At 41.1% G+C, this 20,211-nt stretch overlaps 1 protein-coding gene across 1 annotated transcript in view; it reads right to left on the reverse strand.

Annotated features, from left to right (window-relative positions):
* Window positions 1-20,211, reverse strand: part of PLCL1 (phospholipase C like 1 (inactive)) — a 179,328-nt gene that overhangs the window by 131,237 nt on the left and 27,880 nt on the right. The gene's annotated exons all lie outside the window — the stretch shown is intronic.

A 20,211-nucleotide genomic window follows, 5' to 3' on the forward strand; every position in this document is an offset into this window, starting at 1 on the left:
CAGACTTCCTTCATGAAAGGTTCCACAGCCTTTAGTCCTACACAGAGATATACCTTATTAGGTAACTGGGGAAAGACAGATTCTCTTAGGAGAAGCTCAACATCCAGATAGGTTCATATTGGTCCTTAGATATTCTGAGCACAGACCATTTAGTGCTGAGGTAGTCAATTTGATACCTTCCAAATGTTGCTGGATTCCAATTCCCAACCAGCCTGGCCAATGGTGAGAGATGACAGGAGCTGTAGCTGCACAGCACCTGAAGGGCTACACCTCTGAACTGTTGAGATTCATTCCCCATGTTTGCAGTCATGGGATTGTTGTCTATCACATGATGGTGTGTTTTTATTTCACAGTGTGGGAAGTGACGGAGACAGGATGTTTTGTGTTACTGTGTTCCGTGAAGTGGGACTATTGTCCTTTGTTCTTTTTCTCTTTGCTGTCTGATGAGAAAGAGGATGGAGCTAAAGCAGAATGCTCCGAGTGTATTATATGTAAATAAAAGTAGATTAGCCAAAATGCTGAGCTACTGACTTCTGTTACGCTAACTGCAAATACTCTGCAGGATCCCTAAGCATGCTAATGCCTTTTGGTATCAGTCGCTGTGATGTTCGGGCAGAAGAAAGCTTTTGAAGTTGCCAAACGACTGACCAGGAGGGAGACAACATGCCAGTCGAGCATGTGTCTCTACCAGAGTCCTACACAAGAGTAGGACGCTCCTAACGTCTTCAAAAAGGTTGGCACTTACAGATGGACCCAGAAACCATGTGGAAGCCAGAGAAATTTTAACACCAATGTCATATTTCCAGATAGCCTTCGGTATTAACATTCGCCACATTCTAAACCAGTGGTAAATTTCCAGACAGTTTTCAAGGGCAGCCCTGTGTGAAGCACACTGCAGTAGTCTTCAAACAGAGATATTGCTCAGCAATAAGAAACTGGAATGAATACATTGTATAAACTCACCTCTAGCATGGCAATTCAGAATGCATATGGCACAAGCTCAGCTGCTTTGCCAACTGGGCTAATGCTGGACAAATACTGCCTGTGGAAAGGCACACCAGATTTTTCTTAGAATTTCATTCAGTTAAGTTCCCTAACTGAAGCATGAGAGCGACGGACATGCAGAGAGCAATACGAAGCGGGGGGAGACAAAACTAGAAAAGCTGAGGACATAAATCCATTCCGAGCTCTTACAATTTAATGTGCACAGCAGGTCCCTGCTTTCCCCCTTCATCATAATCTAATTCTTCAGCCAAGCTTAGTTGCATAACCCTGCACAACAGGGCCTTTTTCAAAAATGAAAAATGAAAGACAAACTGTTGTTGCAGCTAAGTAAAAGCGGAATAGGATTAGTGTATTGGCTCCTTGGTTATTCTGCTTTCAATCCAAAAGTTCAAGGGGAGGTAAGGAGAGAGGGAGAATTCTATAAAGCAGAAGCCACAGCAGTAAGTGGATAACAGCCTTCAAGGAGAACTGCATATTAACCACACTAGAACACATGAAGCCCGCTGGCTCTTCCACTTTCGTTATTCATTCTGAAGCGCCAAGAGGCAAGGGAATATTTTTAAAACCAAGACTGTGGTTTTGATTGGTGAGTGGCATTATACCTTGCATGCATTCGTTTGCAGCACAATCGAGCACCAACAAGCAATTTGACCGAAAGCCCTAAATCGGTATAGAAATGAAATGGGACGTGGTCTGAAGTGCTAGCACAGAGCTCAACCACACTTGTGAGTATACCCCTTGCCCAACAATTTTGTGTGATGTGGGACACACCATGTCCTGACCACAAGTGGCACCCCACAGCTTATTAGATCGATTCCTGTGGGTGGCTTAGCCAGGCAGGTAAAAGTTGCAGGACCTTGGACAGTTCCAAGCAGGAAATGTCCTCCAAAGATGCCTAAAGCTTATCTACCACCTTATATCCTTCTTGGGCAGACCTTCAGTTAGAAGGCCATACCTTCTAACTGAAAAAAAGGAGAACCTTAAAATGGCAGTCTTTTGGCTTGAAGCCTTGCACTCCCATTTGCCTTTTGGACATTTCCATGGTGATCAAGATCCAGGAAGTACAAAACACCTAGTCAAACAAAGGGAGCCAGTTGTTCACAGACCACCACCACACACACACACACAAAAAGCTGGATACTCAAGCTGCTTTAAGAAGTTCTGAATGTTGCTGAGGGCCACCAAAAATGGCCACAGGGGCCACATGCAGGCTGCGTGTTCAACCACCCTCTTCTGAATGCTTAGCTGAGCTTCATGATAGGTTAACCAGCATTCAAAATTGCAGTACATAGTGTTTTTTTAAGTGAAGTATGCATTTCAAGGTCTTCACCTTTTCAGCAGAATCTGATGAAGTGAATTCTAGTCGGTGAAAACTTAGCCAATGTGATGCCCCTCCAGATGTTTCTAGACTCAAGCTCTCAACATCCTTGACCTTTTGTCATGATGACAGGGGCTGGTGTGAGTTGGGAGCCCACAAGCTTCAGGAGGGGACTGTTATGTTTTTAGACTACATTTGTTCAGTGCTTAGATATTTTCTAATATTAGGTGGTCTAGAAATGTTTCCAGATTAATCAAGAACACATTTCTGAGCCTTCAAAGAAGCACTCACTGAATTTTGTTTGTTTCTTTGTTCATTTTTGCTGCAGCAGATTAAGATAAGAGCTCATCCACTTTTCCACTTATCCCATGCCTAGAAAGCACAGGTCCAAGCAGTTTTCTGCTTCACCTGCGCATTTCAGGCATAGGGGCAAGCAGTTTCCCCCTTGCCCCATTCTTTTTTCAGGGGAAACCCACTCTTTATTGTTGCATCAGAGGAAAATATCAACCAGGAGTAAACGTGAATTCATGTTTGCTCTGACTGAGTGCTAAAAAGCTGTTTCCGTAGGGGAGGGGTGTAATGGGACAAGAGTAAGTGTGAATGAACCTTAACATGACTTCCCTCTGGAAGTTGTTACCTTAAATTGCCAGAAGTCTGTAAGATCTGCAGCTATAATGTCTCCTGATTCACGTAAGGCTATCCAGCGAATTGTTCCTTAGTTATATCACAAGTATTGTAAATCAATTTTGGCCTAATTCAGTTCTGCTTTTGATTTTTCTTGAATGGGTACACATATAGGCCTAGGTCAGTAAAGAGCCAAGGCAAACTTTTTCTTTCCCTTTGCACAATAATGCCTCCATCTCTTTTTAACATTGGCAGGCAAGGCTAATGCGTTATAAAAATAAATAAATAAGATGCCTAATGAAAAGCTTTGGTTCTATTCCAGAGAAATTTGCATTGATACTCTGGAATAAATACTATAGGGAAACAAACCTCAGGGCAAAACAGATGCAATAAACATACCCTATGACATCTGAAATTGATTTTGCTAGCCTGGCAAATCACTCAGTACAGCTTTCCAAAAGGGAAAAAAACCCCACAACCATTATACAGCAAATGCACAGCTAGGGACCACAACAGTAAGGAAAAAATCTCTATTATCTTTTCTCAGCGTCATTAGCTGTTATATCATTTAAATGCCTTGAATCCCCTTGTCAGATATGAAATTAAGTTGCACTGGAGTGAATCGTAGGCATTAGCTATCACATTACTCCAAGTGTCAACTACAGGCTTTAGAAAGGAGATGGCAAGGAGAGAATCGATTGTTTTAAAAGAAAAACTGCTTTTGGATTTTAAGTTTTTTTAACAGCAGCAGAGCAAAATCTGATTATAACACTGTGTTTAAACCAAGCAATACCCGCTGAGGTTTTTAAGTCTGTACCCTCCTCAGAGATTTATGTACCATTGGGCATATAAGAGCACCCAACTAACAAATATTAAGTGTTTCGTGATGGCAAACCCATGGAAATTTCCATTTCGCAGTAACAGTGTAACATCCATGGGCCTGAACAAAGACAACAATATTTTGGGTGGGATGAATGGGTGGCATTTCAAAAGACACAAAACCTTTATCCACCTACAAATAGACAGAGGCTTTTGACACACCTGCTGTGGAAAGCAAGTGGGGAGCAAGCTAAGTGAAAGAGCAGTAGAAAGTACAGTAACCCCACCTCTCTCTCTCTCTCTCTCTCTCTCTCTCTCTCTTTCTCTCTTTTTTTCTATCTCTCTCTCACACACAAACACACACCTTCACATCCTTTTGGATGCAGGCATGATCTTCATCTTCTTGCCAGCGACATTAATCCAGAGCAGTTTTTCATTCCACTAATTTTGTTATATAGCTCAGAATACTTCTAGGAGGCCCCCAGATGCGCTCTTATGCTCCATCCAGAATCAAAGCAACAATCTCATGCAAGCCCTCCAGGTCTCTCTATCTGGTGTTAAGGATTCTCTCCAGGCCACAAACCTTCCCACTCTTCACCAGCCCTGCTTTTCACCCTCCTTCCCTGTTTCTGCCAGGGGCTGGAATGCATTCTGTGTCTGGCTTACCTGAATAGAGGTTAGAAAGGGGTACATGAGTGCATGTAGAAACTAGCCTGCTGCACAAAGATGACATGAGTATCAATTGATCTGCCGATTTTTACCTCTGCAACCCCTCCCCCAACAACAACATCGGCATGTTGCCTCTTGACCAGAAAGAAATATTGTCCTTTGTCTGTAAAAGGTTCCCCATCCCTACTATAGATACTGAACATGAGGAGGTGAGACTGCCTCCAACATATGCACATCCAGTGTGAAAATATCTTCTTGTGTGCATCTTGTGGTATCTGAAGAAGTGTGCATGCACACGAAAGCTTATACCAAGAACAAACTTAGTTGGTCTCTAAGGTGCTAGTGGACAATATATATATATATATATATATATATATATTCCGACTGCGTCAGACCAACACAACTACCTACCTGATTCTTGTGTGCAGTTGTGTATGTTTCAGAGTCCTGGTAAAGTAGGGTTCCCAAAGACATAAATAGTCCTCTGCGCATCATACAGTTTTATTTGCAGAGTTCTTCTCAGACAATACAAAGAATGTGTATATGCTGGGATGGAGAGAAGGGCAAGGTTTGAGGGGTCCCAGGTCTGCCTGTGCCCACTGGTCTGGCACTAGTGGCAGTCGAAAGGAAATTAATAAACAAAGCAGCAGCGTTCAAAGTACACACTCTCATTACCACTTGCAAATACAGTTCTTCCTTACATTACTTACCTAACACCGCAAGTTAAATTATTAATGGAGCATTTGTATCTTGGCATCTCACACACACACTTGGCTTCACTTAGGGCATTTCTGATGTACTACAAGATACTAGGGAAGTCATGCCAGATCAGCTCTGTGTACATACTAGCAAAGCTAAGCGGTCGATTAACTCTGGTCAAATTACATGGCTTTCGCAAAGCGGGGGAGCCAGCAAAAGTATGCAGCAGTTTTTAAAATATGCAAAATACCTTTTAACACATATTTTATATTGCAAATTCCACACCATCACCATATACTGTGTGTGCTACTATATGTGAAGAAACTGTATTGCTTGCTGAATGATATTTTTTAAATTGGGATAAGAAAATTAAAATGATTTAATGCCGATTTGATCATGTAAATTTACATTTTACACAAATGCAAAAAATGACTAACACAGATAACCTAAAATATCTTGCCTCCATACAGTACAATAAATTTAACATGTTTCAATCAAAACACATCTTCCTCAGTAGCCACTGAGGAATACATATGCTGTTTGGGATATACACAAATTATGAATTCAGAAATATTTTGAACAATCAGACTCAATTATTTAAAGTATTAGTTGTTTGCACCTACCATTGACTGAAGTGAACTTGAACTAGCTGTGTTACTGTAGGTGAAAACATCAGAGTGGCTAAGAAATAAGCTGAGCTACTTCTGATTTAATTTAATTTTAAAAAGTAGCTTAGAATATCCAATCTGTTTTTTATAGGTTTGTCCCCCTCTCCTCCCCAAATAAAAGCCTCTTCTCAGTTTTGTATCACAATTGGGTGGTGTTTGGATAATACTTTTTAGATTTTATTGCTAGTGAAAAGGCAGCCATGCACACAATATTAATTATTGTCACCCTTTAAAAGATAACATAATTTTGGTGATCTGTGTGACGGTTGTTGTGCATGACAGGAAATGGCTTTTGCGATGCGTCAGCCAGAACTATATTTCAAATGTAACCGCACCATAGATTTATATCCCATTCTGCTATACAAGAATGGAATGTGAGAAACATCTGCACTTCAATCGCTTAATCATAATTCCCTGGAAATTCTGGGAGTGAGAGAGAAAGAGAGTGGTCTACAGAGAAAGCCTGCATCATCGTTCTTAGACATTTGGAGGTTAAAAAGTAATATTTGCACTGGGATGCAAGAAGCCCTCTGCATGGGCCTAAAATACTCCAGCATGTGGCCAGGACTTCGCAGAATTTAACTTCTATCTGCAGTCCCCAAACACGGTGTCAGGCAGGAACATAGGAAGTTGCTTCATACCATGTCAGATCATTCGATTGTCGTTTTAAAAGCTGTATACCACAAACATTAGTCAGTATCAAGAAAGACAGCATAGTAAAATTACTAAGCCTGAATCATCTCCACAGCGTTTCACAAGTCTTTGGCGATACTGAATGCACTCTATTGTGCTTAACATGCACAATAAACAGGTACCATATTTCCATTTTCCTAAAGCAATTGTTTTGCTAGTTCCTCTGATGGAACAGCAGAGAAACCACACTAGAGAACCAAGGAAAACGCTTCTGCTTTGTTCTGTTTTTTGTTATTTCTATTCTCAGCACCATCAGACTACTGGTCCATCTAGTTCACTTTGTCTACACTGACTAACAGGAGCTTTCAGGGGTTTTAGGGTTCTTTCCCTGTCCCTACTCAAGAGATGCCAGGGAATGAACAAGGGACCTTTTGCATGCAAATCATGCAGATGCACGGTATATGGTGCACTCCCTGATTCTCACGAGTAGCTTTTCAGAATCTGCAGAGGCCTGAGGGGAGAGGCCATTCAGAAAGTTCTAGTTTGTGCGCACATCTTCGGGGCTTGAGCTTAGTATTCCAGATGTTTTGTACTACAACTCCCATCAACTCCCGTCAGCATAGCCAAAGGTCAGGGATGGTGGGAGTTGTAGCACACAACATCTGGAGGGCACCACATTGGATATGTATAGCAATAAACTTTACAGGAAACCTTAGTATACCTCAGTAAACTTTAGTTTACCTCTGTGAACTTTACAACTTGTAAAACAGCTCTAAACCATTTTTTTCCTGCATTAGAAAAGAGTGAAAGCATTATGAGAAATAGCAGCTTGAAGGGGAGAAACTTAGTGAATTAATGGCTAAGCTGTGGTTTTAACAAGGGCCTACAGACTTGTAACACACACTCTGGTGTCCCTTCCCTCACAGAGCTACAATTTAATGAGGAAGACGAGAACCATATATACCACTTTGAGCTCCTTGGAGGAAAATGTGGGGTATAAATGGAATAGATAAATGTTTCCAGAGTGGTTTAGCAGTCAATCTCCCTTTCCCAGGGAACTCTGGGAATTATAGCTCTCTGAGGGTAACAGGGTCTCCTAAGAACTCTCAGCACTCTTAAACTACAGTTCCCAGAATTCTTTGGGGGAAGCCATTACAGTGGTACCTCGGGTTAAGTACTTAATTCATTCCGGAGGTCCGTTCTTAACCTGAAACTGTTCTTAACCTGAAGCACCACTTTAGCTAATGCGGCCTCCAGCTGCCGCCACGCCACCGGAGCACAATTTCTGTTCTCATCTTGAAGCAAAGTTCTTAACCTGAAGCACTATTCCTGGGTTAGCGGAGTCTGTAACCTGAAGCATATGTAACCTGAAGCGTATGTAACCTGAGGTACCACTGTACTGTTTAATGTGGTATAATAGTGCTTTAAATGTAAGGTGCAGACAGAGCCTTAATGACCACCAAGCGCTGCACAAAAAGAAGAAAGGGAATAAATATTCCCAGCATGGAACAATGTTACCATACAGGCCTTCTCAAATGCACACAGAGTTAATATTATCGGTCATTGCTTCATCTCCCCCACAGTCCACCTGCAGACAGAGATAAAAAACAGGAGGAGGCGAAAGGGTTGTACATCTTCAAGGGCAGATTGAACGAAGGCTCGCTGTGGAAATGTGGTCATTCTCATAAATGCCTTTTTAAAGAGAAATCCAATGTTTTTAGAATATTTGCCTTCCGTTCCCACACAGTGAAATACTATCATGTTTTGCATTTAAATTTCAAAGGATATCATTGTTATCTTTAACACCTTGCAGTTCCTGAGAGAAACTCAGCTCATTTACAGTTGACTTCAAGGAATGCACTAGCAAAACGTTGGGGGTAGGGAACCTTGTCCAACTTTAAAAAATAAAATAGTCTCAAACAGTAATGTTTGTCCTCAACAGCAAAAAATCAATTCAGCAGACAAATTTAGATTGCTATCCTGAGCACATTTGCTTGGACACAAGTGCCACTGAACTTAGAAAAATTCAGAAAAATATGTTTAGAGTATAATTAGAGTGTAAGACACATGAACAGACAATAAATCTGCTAATCATTTGATAAATTTACTGTCTCACAGCACAGTCCTATGCATATTTGTTCTGAATATCCACCTCCCCTTAGTGAACAACGAATTTGTCCAGTTCGGTCCATGCATTCATGCAAACCACCAAACAAGAACGGACCTTAAGATGATGAAGTAGCCACTACGCTAACTATACATTAAAAGCTAAAGAAGGGAAGGGAGTCTGTGCCCCCTCCAGGTGTTGCTGGACTACAACTCCCATTATTCCTGATCAATGCAGTTATACTAGGTGGGGCTGATGGGAGCTGGAGTCCCACAACATTTGGAAGGACAATGATTTCCCATCCCTGTTAAAATTAATAAATGAAATGTTGTATTTAAGGGCTACAGTCCCATTTGAGGGGGATCTATTGTTCTTAGGACTACAACCCAAAAAACAAACAATTGTTGCATAAATGAGGTTACAGATTAAGACTGCTACATCTGAAAAGCAAAGTCCATTTTTGTCAAGGACAATATCCTATTCCTGATTAAACTCGTGCCACATATGGTTGGCAGCAACTGCAACTCTGAACATCAAGAAACTCGTGTGAATTTTTCCTTTCTTCCCTCCCAACAACTGGGGGAGTGGATTCAAAATTTCCTATTATCTTATCTCAGCTTTCTGAGTCTTTCTCTATTTTAATAAAAGCTGCACTCTTCTTTCTAAGCATGATGGACAAAGGGCTTCAGACACCTTTTTTATCAGTTCAGAAACATTACTAATAGTATCAAACTGAAGAAAACCACTAAAGCAAAACAGGCACCAAGCAAAAGAAATAAATCATCCAACCAAATAAATCCAAGACTGAAGAACCAATTCCAGGCTCTGCTGAGCAAGAGCTGGTACTCAGCTCCCAGGACCAGCATGACAAGTCAACTCTGACATTTTCTTGCTCCAGCATTGGAAGATGCCCCATCCCTGGTGCCTAAGCAGCAACAGATGCTGACAGTGCCATTGCAGCCTTGAAAGAAAACCCCAGGTTGTCATATAGGAATGCTTTGGGTGGCAGGCAAAGAGAGGCACAATAAGGGAGGATCAGTTACACCCATAGGAAGAAATACCACACACAAAAGCAGTACCTACTTATCTACATGCACTTTGACGTGCTTTCGAACTGCTAGGTTGGCAGGAGCTGGGACTGAGTAATGGGAGCTCACCCTGTCGCGGGAATTCGAACCGCCGACCTTCCAATTGGCAAGCCCTAGGCTCAGTGGTTTAGACCACAGAGCCACCCGCGTCCCCAAAATGTAAAGGTAAAGGTAAAATGTACATTTGCTTTTAAAAGTGTTTCCCTTGTGCTTATTGCATATTCACACATGTGCAGCTATAACAGAGGCCAGGCTTCAAAGTCTTTTGATGCCATGCACGACAATGCAAAGCAGGTGTAGGTAACCTTTGGCCTGATGGATGTTGCTGGACTACAACTCCCAGCAACCCAAGCAAGTATAGCCAATGGCCAGAGGTGATGGGGGCTGTAGTTCAGCAACAGCTGGAGGGCCAATGTTCCCCATGCCTGATGCAAGGAAGCTGTGCCTCTTGCTTTGGAAATAATCACATTCCATTTTGAACTGTGGTGGCTGATTCAGACAACCATTTCATCCCCCAATGTATGTTACAGTCACCAAGGAATGAATGCATGTGTGAACCAGTCCAAATGAAGGAGACTAGTACTGTAAAAGACCTCTCAAATCAGGATTTATCCATTTGTATTTACATGAATGTATGAATGAGAGCTGGCCATTCCATTTCTCAGGTTTCAAAAAAGTCTGACAAAGATATGAATACAATATATGCTTTCACATTCCTGCTGAATTAACGACACAAGATTACCATTTGAATACTCACACTGTTAATAACACTGAATAGAGTGTTGATGGCTCCCACATTTCTACTGGGTGTATTATTCCACTTAGCCGCTCCACTCCAGCAAACTCACCTCCAGGTTTGCTATTTTTATTGTTGCACCCAGCTGATACCCAGAGAAGAAATTACATTACACTCAGGAAGCATGTAGTATATAATAAACATGCACACTTAGATTTCATCTTTGTTCAGGTGACAATGATATGCTAAGAATCAGGTGTTCAAAAAGGCAGGGCAATTCAAACTCGCATAGATCTTTTGTTGCAGAAATTGCAAATTCAGCTTAAACCAGAATTAACTGCAGTTACTGACACTGTAGGAAGCAAGAGCTCTTGGTTCCTTGGAAATTTCAGAAATAATTACCAGCAGCAACAGCCAGGTCAAGAGTACAATGATCAGTCAAATGGCATTTCAAGACAGTGATGAATGGGGAAAGAAATAGCTGTATTGAATACACTGGAAAACCAAGCAGATTAATATTGTTTTTTAAAAAATAAAAGTTTCAGAAGACTAACCAATCCTATTGCATCTTTTAATTGAAAATGGTGGCACACACTTTGCTCTCTGAGTAACAGGATTACCTGCTGTAAAGTAGTGAACAGCCCTTGGCTCCAAAATGTGCCCATCCTGAATATCTCCACTAAACCAAACTACCTTGGGATCCAGTGCCACAACTATCCAGGCACATCACATTTTGCTTTATAAAGAGAAACAGAGGAGTGAGGTCACTGGTTGGCATAATCCAACCATCGAGCTAAAACTTACATCCACTTCTCCAAAACCACCTTCTGCTTCAACACAGTACTTTGCAAATATTAAGCAGGATTGTTATGACAATGCTTATGTATTATGACAAGAACACCTACTGTATTAAGCCATTCACTTAAGATTAGCATCACAAATGTGGCAGCTCTTTTGCTTTTTAATCCCAGTATAAGAGGGGGAGCCAGTCAGAGACAGGAGGCAGGAATGGTTGGCAGTAACAGAGCAAACTCAGCTCCCACAATGCAGAAATATGCTCTCACATATTACCAATGCTAATTGCTAGGTGCTTCAAGTGTCAGATATTATGAACAGCCATGGGAGAGTTTTTAAATTACTGTTCATCATCAGTAATTTATAAGCGTTCAGGAACAGAGAGGAAGGAGGATAATGTCTACTGGGGAATAGGAAAATTAACATCTTATAATTTTCCCAGTATAACCTTAGCAGGGTTACTCGGGTTCCAGTATAATCCTTTACCTCCAGCATAATGTAAAAACACTTTTTTCTAGAGCAGGCTTCCCCAGTCTAATGCTCTCCAGATGCTCTGGGCTATGACTCCCACCATCTCTTACCATTTGCTATGCTGACTGGGATAGACAGGAACTGTAGTCCAAAACATCTGGAGGGACTTGGGTTGAGGAATGCTGTCCTAGTACAAGAATAAAACGTGACCAGACAGTTTTGTTTAGCCAGCAATACCTTCTTAAAACATTGTAGATTTCAACCATCAGGAGTTTGTGACTTTGTTTTTGCACCGAGCTTCTAGTCTCTATGTCTGCAGATATTACGTTAAAATCATGGTACCAAATAACAGCTCTTCAGCGCTCAGGAGGCAATACTGAATTGAATGAAGTGGAGATTACATAGATCATCCATGCAGTATGTCATCACATCGAAAGAAAGCAGGAAGGGGCAGCACATTTATTACAAAGGTGGCGTTCTGGTGAACCTTGGGCAGAGCACAGCAAATAATTTTTCCAACTTTTGACATGAAAATTTATGGTACCAAACAAAGCCTGGGAAGGGGCATGGACAGTGTGACAACTGTCTGTTCATTTAAGGTATAGCTATTTCAGTTTCTAGCAGCTCCACTCCTACCAAACATACTATCTGCACATAGTAACACACCCCACATCTCAAAAGACAACCCCAACATCCAAAAGGGCTTTACAGTATATGTGAATAGAGAGACCTTGAATTAGGCGCAGTAGCTCATTGTCAAGCAGTGCAAAGCCTTCAAAATTAGAGTGCTATGCTACATCTTCAGTGCACCCATGTATCTTCAAGAATAGCCCTTTGCACAGCCTGTAACAGTAACTTATCCAGAATGAATGACCAGAATGTTGCAGCAGTAGAATCAAAGTGGTGAATAACTGTGCTCACAGCAGGCAAATGGGTACTACCCGTCCGACTGCCATTACTGTCGTTGCTATCAAGCATGGATGTGGTAGCTGGCCCAGAAGTCTGGGGGGGGGGCACACAGGTTTTGTGCTTTATTTCTGAAGCTGTAGGTCCAAAGAGAGTACTGCTGCTTTCTGCTGCCTAGAAGTCAAGCCAGCATTTCTACCTCTGCTGCCAAAGGTTGAAACGGGCCAATGCCAGCAGCTCAGACAGGTTCAGAAACAGTGCAGGCTTCTGCTTGTGCTGAAGTCAGGAACACAAAAACACATATGTCCTGGCTAAATGGTATATGAATTTGTTTGCACGCATACACACTTTTTTTTTTGGAAAAAAAAATAATATATATTAAAACCGGAAGTAGAAAAATAAAAAGGAAGGCCATGTTTTTCAGGTTAGATGGCAACCCTAGGTTTTTTTTAGTTTTTTTTAAGTGACATATGTTATGGATAATCCATTGTCTTCTGCTTCAAAATGCCTTTTGCCATTTTTGAGAAGCTGACAACAATTTCCCCCCCAAATGGATTAAGAAGTATTAGGGGCCGGGGAGAGAAAAAGAAAGAATGGGATGCCATGGGGGGCAGTTCAGACTCTAAAAAGGCTACCAGCATTAGCTTCCTTCACACTACAAACTGCACCTTTCACTTAACTTTGGTACTTAGCTTTCGTTTAGAATGCTTCAAATGCCTGTGGAGGCTCTGAGAACCCTTGTGCTATAGTAAGGCCAGTGCTTTTTATAATTTAAAAAATGAGGTGCCAGTAGGAAAGTGCCATGGGTGCCAGTAAAAAAGACTGTCATACGCAACAACAACAAGAGAGGTGCCAGTAATCTGTACCAGCAAGGACTGTCACATACACACACACACACACACACACACACACCATGAGTAAGGATATGGGAACCTGTGGTCCTCCAGATCCACTCCAATTCCCATCAGCCGCAGGGAATTGAGACAGTCAGGGGTAATGAGAGCTGTGGTCCAGCAAAATCTGGATGGCGAAAGGTTAGCCACCCCATCGTACTTAAATATTCAGTAATACTTAAGCCATTAGACAAACCTGATGCAAGTCTGTTTAGTTTCCATGAAGAAACTAACAAGAAATGTTACAGTCAATTACCATTTCTCGTGGGGGTTCTGTTCCCGACCCTAAGTGCGTCAGCGGAGTGCATATAAACGTGCCCCGCCCCATTATGACACATTTACAGTAGTGGCATTTTGGGGTTTGGTATCATGCACTTGTGCACAACCATGTATCATTCAAACATGTGTTAATCAGTTGTTGCCTGTATAAATTAAACGTAGCACAACAGCAACCTAGCACTGAGGGGGAAACGTAAATTTAGTGTCCTAGCTTTGTACTGACATGATAATAAAAATGTCAGCACTCCCCTTGGAGCTGATCCATTAATCATCAGCCCTTCGTTGCTTTTCTCAAAGTCATGCTTAAAATTGTGACATGGATTAAATGGAGCTATGGAGAAAGAGAATGGATGGTAGTGCTTAGAGTTTATTCTAACATTTCCACTTCGTTGTTTATGAACTCCACTCATAAGCATTTGGTGCTCCGAAGACTTTTATTCATTTGTAAATAAAGCAACCTTAGCATCAATCCACAATTTTATATTTTGCAAGGGGATTAGAATACTAAGGCCTAACAAGGAAAGGACAGGAGCAACACTAACAAGGATTAAAAATGCATCGCATTAGGCTCCTTGGAAGGGCTGTAGGACCATAGAACACATATCTTGCGTGTGTAGAAAGTCTCAAGCTTCAATCCATGGTGCTTGGGACGGTCTAATTAAAGTCTAATTAAAGTTTCAGTAATACCCACCACAACTTGGCAGGTGGGACAGTAAGGGGGAAGGATGAGAAAACATAGTTTGGGGGAAGCTTTGAACCTTTCCTAATGCTCAGTACAGGGTCAGCTGTAATCAGCTTCCATACAAGATGGCAAGGGTAGGAACCACATAGTAAAGCTTGGACAGCTGCTGGGGTGGAAACCAGTTCTTTACCTTCCTGTATAGCTCAGCATAAGGCTTCACAACAGTCAAGCTTTCCCCCTCCAGGCATTTTGGACATCTCCCATCAGACCCAGCATGATAAAAGTTTTCTAAAGTTTTCTATGAGTTGGGCAAATATTAAGTAAAACAACCCTACTCTTCTTCAAAGGATTCTCAAAGGATGATTTTCCCTAATGAGTGCCATCAGCAAAAGTCCTGAGTGAGGGCTTGTGCTTGAATAATGGGCTTTCCCCCTCTCCTACCCCAGTGCACCCTTGTGGCCCCAAAATTGGCTCTGGGGAAAATCAAAATAGCATGAGGATGGAGGAGAGGGGAGATCATTCAGTCTGACACTCTGATATCCTTGCACAGACAAAACGTTGGTCATAGCCCAACACTGAATTCCTCTCAGACACCAAATGGAAAAAGGGGCAGAGTAGAGAACAGGAAAACAAGCACATTTGGGCACTTATTCTTCATAATTCCAAATAGTTTCATAACCAGCTGGAATAGAAGCAGATGGAGACATTTCCAGAGAGATGAGCTGAAAGGTAGTTAGTCCCAGTCAGGGCAATGAAGCAAGCCACACTGTCTGACCTTTCCCTCTGCTCTGCTTCAACCAGGTGGAATGGCTGCTAATATGTAAGGAATAAAAATACTTATCTGGTCACTCAAACCACACTGGAATGTCAACAGGACTTGAATGAATATGTTCAAAGTCAAGCAGTTTTGCCAAGTCCTATACATACATAAATTAATGGACCAGCTTTATCTAGCGTACCCTTATTTGGGGGCACTTGAAACATGCTCCTGAGCTTTGCTGACTTGGTATTGCAACAGAAGTACTGCCAAGGGATCCTGAGCTTTTATTGTATAAAAATATCTTTAGGATCAGTGGCTGCAAAAGTCTGGTTTGTTTTCATCTTCCTGTATACACAACTGTGATTGATGACTAGTTTCAGCTTCCCAAGGAAAGCACAAAAACAGAGCAATGGTTATTTTCATCCTGCAAACAGCCTTCCTGCTGGGAACAATATAATGAAACTTAGCAGAGTCAAACACGGCTCAAAAGGGGCTCTTCAAAGCATTGTTCAGCAAGCAATGCTCAAATGCTTCCAAAAGCTGTGTGCATGATTGTGCAAGACATGAAAGAATGGACTCCACTGGTACTGGGGGGGACAAATCTTATTGTTTTCTGAAAATCAACATTTTCATCCAGCTCAGGGTAGCCAATGTGGTGCCCCAATGGGGCCCCCAGTTGGCACAGCCAGTGGGAAGGGTTTGTTAAGAGTAGTAGCCCAGCAACATCTGGAGGGCAACCCCTAAGGTAGCTCAGCCTTGCAAATCTCTCTTGAAAAAGACAACACTTTTGCATCCACTTTTAGGGCACTGTTGACAATACTGATACTTTATTAGGAAGCAGGTCTGGTTCCATTTACGATCGAGGGGGAGGAGCCAATGGCTCTGTTATTATATCAGACTGTGAGTGTGACCTGGCAGGACCCCCTAAGAAGATCGAGAAGTGAGTGACAGGCCAGCGAGGATCAAAGGGCAGACTTTAAGAATGTTTTGTACGGAAGTGTTGAAATGGCGTCTGTCTGTTTGAATATGGCTCTTGGAGGAACGGAAAATCCACACGGGATATAACGACGTTTGTTTTCAACCCACTTGTGGAGACTACCAGAGGTCACAAAGAAAGGAATATATGACAACAACAAGAAGATAAGGAAAATAATAAAGAGAAGATTGGACAGAGCTGTGAATACTATTTGGACAGAACTGTGAATATTAAAGCAGCAGCAAGAGAGATGTTTGGATCCCTTTCTGAGCTCGAAGTATGGGTACCCCCAACAAAAATTTAAAACTTTGGCTTTGTAATTTGGAATTAATGTGATTTGATTGGTTTGTTAATAAAAATTATATTTTTTTAAAAAAGACAATACTGATACTAAGGCAACAGGCATATTCAGATGGGTGTCATTATGAGTGGAAATGAAGGAAGTCAGCTTCTGCCAGTTTAAGTAAATGACACAGATAAATTATGCAAACATATCACCTCCTCTGTACAATGTTCATCAAACTACACTGTCCTGTAGAAAATACGGAGTTTGGAAGATAAAATGCCACATATCGTTTGCTTTTGACAACTTTCCCCTTAGGGCTGTTTCACACTGTATGCAGGTAGTGTAGATCCTGTAAAAAAAAAAAGTTACATGCATCTGCTATAAAATATGTCAGCAACTTTCCACGTAGATCAGTCCTTTCGTATGGCAAGAGCCCACACCATTACTACCACATGAGACTTCATCATATGAATCTGAAATGCTGCATGGAGTCTCTGAAAAGTAGAAGAGAATTTCATAGTTGATTCCCACCACCTGTGTAACACAGTACTTACTCTAGAATATACAGAATATAAATGGAGTCGCTTATTACTTAACCCTACAGATTGTGCCCAGATGAAGCCAGGTTGGAATCCTACTCTTTGCCATCTAGTTTTCTATGATCAGGGATGTGGTGGAGAAACATTCTCCCTCAACATTCTCCACTGGCATAGTCTTAGGAACACTACGGCACATACATTTTCTAAACATTTAGATGAGCTTTAAGGTTCCATGAATTTGGCACAGTATAAACATAACAATACAGTGGTACCTCAGGTTACATACGCTTCAGGTTACATACGCTTCAGGTTACAGACACCGCTAACCCAGAAATAGTGCTTCAGGTTAAGAACTTTGCTTCAGGATGAGAACAGAAATCATACACCGGCGGCGCAGCGGCAGCAGGAGGCCCCATTAGCTAAAGTGGTGCTTCAGGTTAAGAACAGTTTCAGGTTAAGAACGGACCTCTGGAACGAATTAAGTACTTAACCCGAGGTACCACTGTAGTGAGGAAACATTTTGGCATAATAGTTCGCTGAATGATAAAAGCATGCTTATTCCACCAAAGGTTAAAATTAGGAATAAATATACTTGACATTCATATTAAATCTGTAATACATTGAGTGACTTTTCTCTGCTTTAATATAAAGCTTCAGCAATCCACATTATTTGGCTGAGATACACCTCAATGTAGAGGCAATATTCCATGTACAATGACAGCCTCAAGCATTATTTACCAACCATATTCCCAATTTTGATTTTCCTTTAATCCTGATTCCTTGCCTCCCTCTATCCAGAATGTCAGCAAGAAAAGACTATAAAATAAATAAATTACAAGCATAAACTAATTAGATTCTCCCCTTGAGTCTATAAATTAAACAGCCAATTTACAGCTTTTAACTGATAAGGAGAGAAAAAGATTACCTGCTTGCAATTGATTTAAAATTATTTTACCGGGGGGGGGGGAGTACTGCAGGAATTTCAGTGTTAGAGCTTAGAGCTACTTCCCAAAGACACAAATGTATATGCATGCACAAGTATACCCAAGGTTAGAGAGCCATGCAAGCTTTCGGCTGTAGGTAACTACAATATTCGTACGTCAGCATATTCACATTCATACCTTTGTCTCTCATATGTATTTACATTGGCCAAAGTCAGGAGGAGAGGAGGTGGAATGCACTGTCTTAGTCAAGTCCCTGTGACATCATACAGGATTTCCCTTTGTCACAGCCTTTTCTATTTGTCTACTACTGATCACTCCCCCAAACTTCCAATTTGGAAGAGGCAAATTATTGAATGATGCAGCCGTTGTTGTACATACTTTGATTGTAAAAATCAACCTTGTTTGGACTCGCACTGAAAGTACGGTAGTAGCAATCTCCATCATTTTCGAACTAGCAGCATTTCTGGATAAACAAATAATGTATTCTATGAGATCAATGCATCTACCACCCTGGCTTTTATGCAATCTCCTCAGTCAGGCAAAACCAAGACGCATCCACTCTAAACTGAAAAAAATACCCATACATACACTTTTGAAGCTATGCTACTATTCAAAGCATCCTTGCGTTAAGCTATCACAGTTTCCTAGCTTCAATGGCTATCCAATGACACATGAGCTTTTAAGCACACTAAAGACTGGGAGCAGCGCTATGATAAGACCATAGTTTTGCAGAGAGGTTGTAAAGGAAATCATCTAGAGGAACTAAAGATGGCAACTTGTGTGACTATTTTATGAGGATTCAACCAGTTCTTCATAACTAGTTCCAACCAGAGTAAATATTTGTTTTTCTGCAACCAACTGAGCAATCTCTTACTGGTCATGTTCAGACACGCTAAATCATAGTTTGGCATGAAAAGAAAGTGTTTCAGCAAGCCTTGATCTAACACATTCCCTTCCCTTCTATCTCTTCCTCTAGTGTGGCTACATAACATTCAGAAACTTCTGTTTCCAATTTCAGTTACCAACAGTTTAAGTGTATCCATACCTGAAACTGTGGTTAATGTTAACTATGGGTATACTGTAATTCATCAGTATTATCATTTCTTTACTACTGGTGTACAGAGGTGGCTATATGTAGTTCAAGAGACATCTCTTTAAGTTCTTCTGTTCTTTGTGGTGATCAAATATTTGCAGAGGAAGATGTAAATAAATTAGTAACATCCTAAAACGATACCAAAAAACCCCACTTTGTCAGCCACATCAACAACAAGAAGTGGTGATGAATATTTGAGAAGAGCCAAAAGGATACAACAGTTCATATGTTCAAGTGGAGAATCTTAACTGTAGCACCATTGTTTCTGTTTGTAAAGCAGACAGTGGCAACCTGTCCATGTAATTTAGGTCAAGACATTCTTTGCCAAGTTTAATATTAGTCTCTTAATCACTTATGCTGTACCCTAGCTGCCAACAAGGCTTCAGAAAAATTGCATGTCAATTATTTCTAGAAAGCGCAACAAATAAAAGGAAATGGAATGAAGCCCATGCAGCATAGCACCGTAACTTCTGGTTAAGCCAAAGGAAACAAAGACTGAGCTTAAATTGAACAAAGAACTTATGCTCAGTCTGCAAAGATTTTCCCTAAACCCCTTTGGCAACATCTTTCACTTCTCTCATCTGCTGGGAAAATGAAGTTTGCATAGACGACGGCATGCATGTAGCCCAGCTTTATTTATTGCATAATACATGTCTAATGCTATCAAGAGAATGCCACATCACTTTATGTACAGTAACATTTTGAACTCATAAGAATTTGATTTCGCAGAGCATTTGTTATGGCCAGTAGTAACATAAATATTATATACATGTTGTGACAGCCCAACTAGGAATCAATTGGCCTGTTTATATGTATGGGAATGTAAGACTCCTGGCACTGCATGTCATCTGACGTAATATCTAAATATTGCATACCCTACAGCATGCATGGATCCAATACACATGAAATTTAACCTTCTGTTTTTAATACGTATGGCACTACATGCCCCAGGAAACGGTGCAAACTGGTCTACCATGTGGCATGTGACTGATTAAGTAAATGTTGCTCCACAAAAATGAATCACCAGCATAGACAAGAGCTTGTTGGAAGTAACTGGCTTTGAACAGGCTCTTAGAATAAGCTGTCATCACTGTGTTGATCTGCATAGAGCAATCCCAAACATATCAGCAAAAGGAGAAATCTGTGCTTAATTATCTGTAGTATATCAAGTCCATACCTTAAAGAATTGCATTGATGCACTGAATGTCTGGAATGGAACAG

The sequence above is a fragment of the Podarcis tiliguerta genome (assembly GCF_965153285.1).
Source record: "Podarcis tiliguerta genome assembly, chromosome: 1".
In the NCBI taxonomy this organism is placed as follows: domain Eukaryota; kingdom Metazoa; phylum Chordata; class Lepidosauria; order Squamata; family Lacertidae; genus Podarcis; species Podarcis tiliguerta.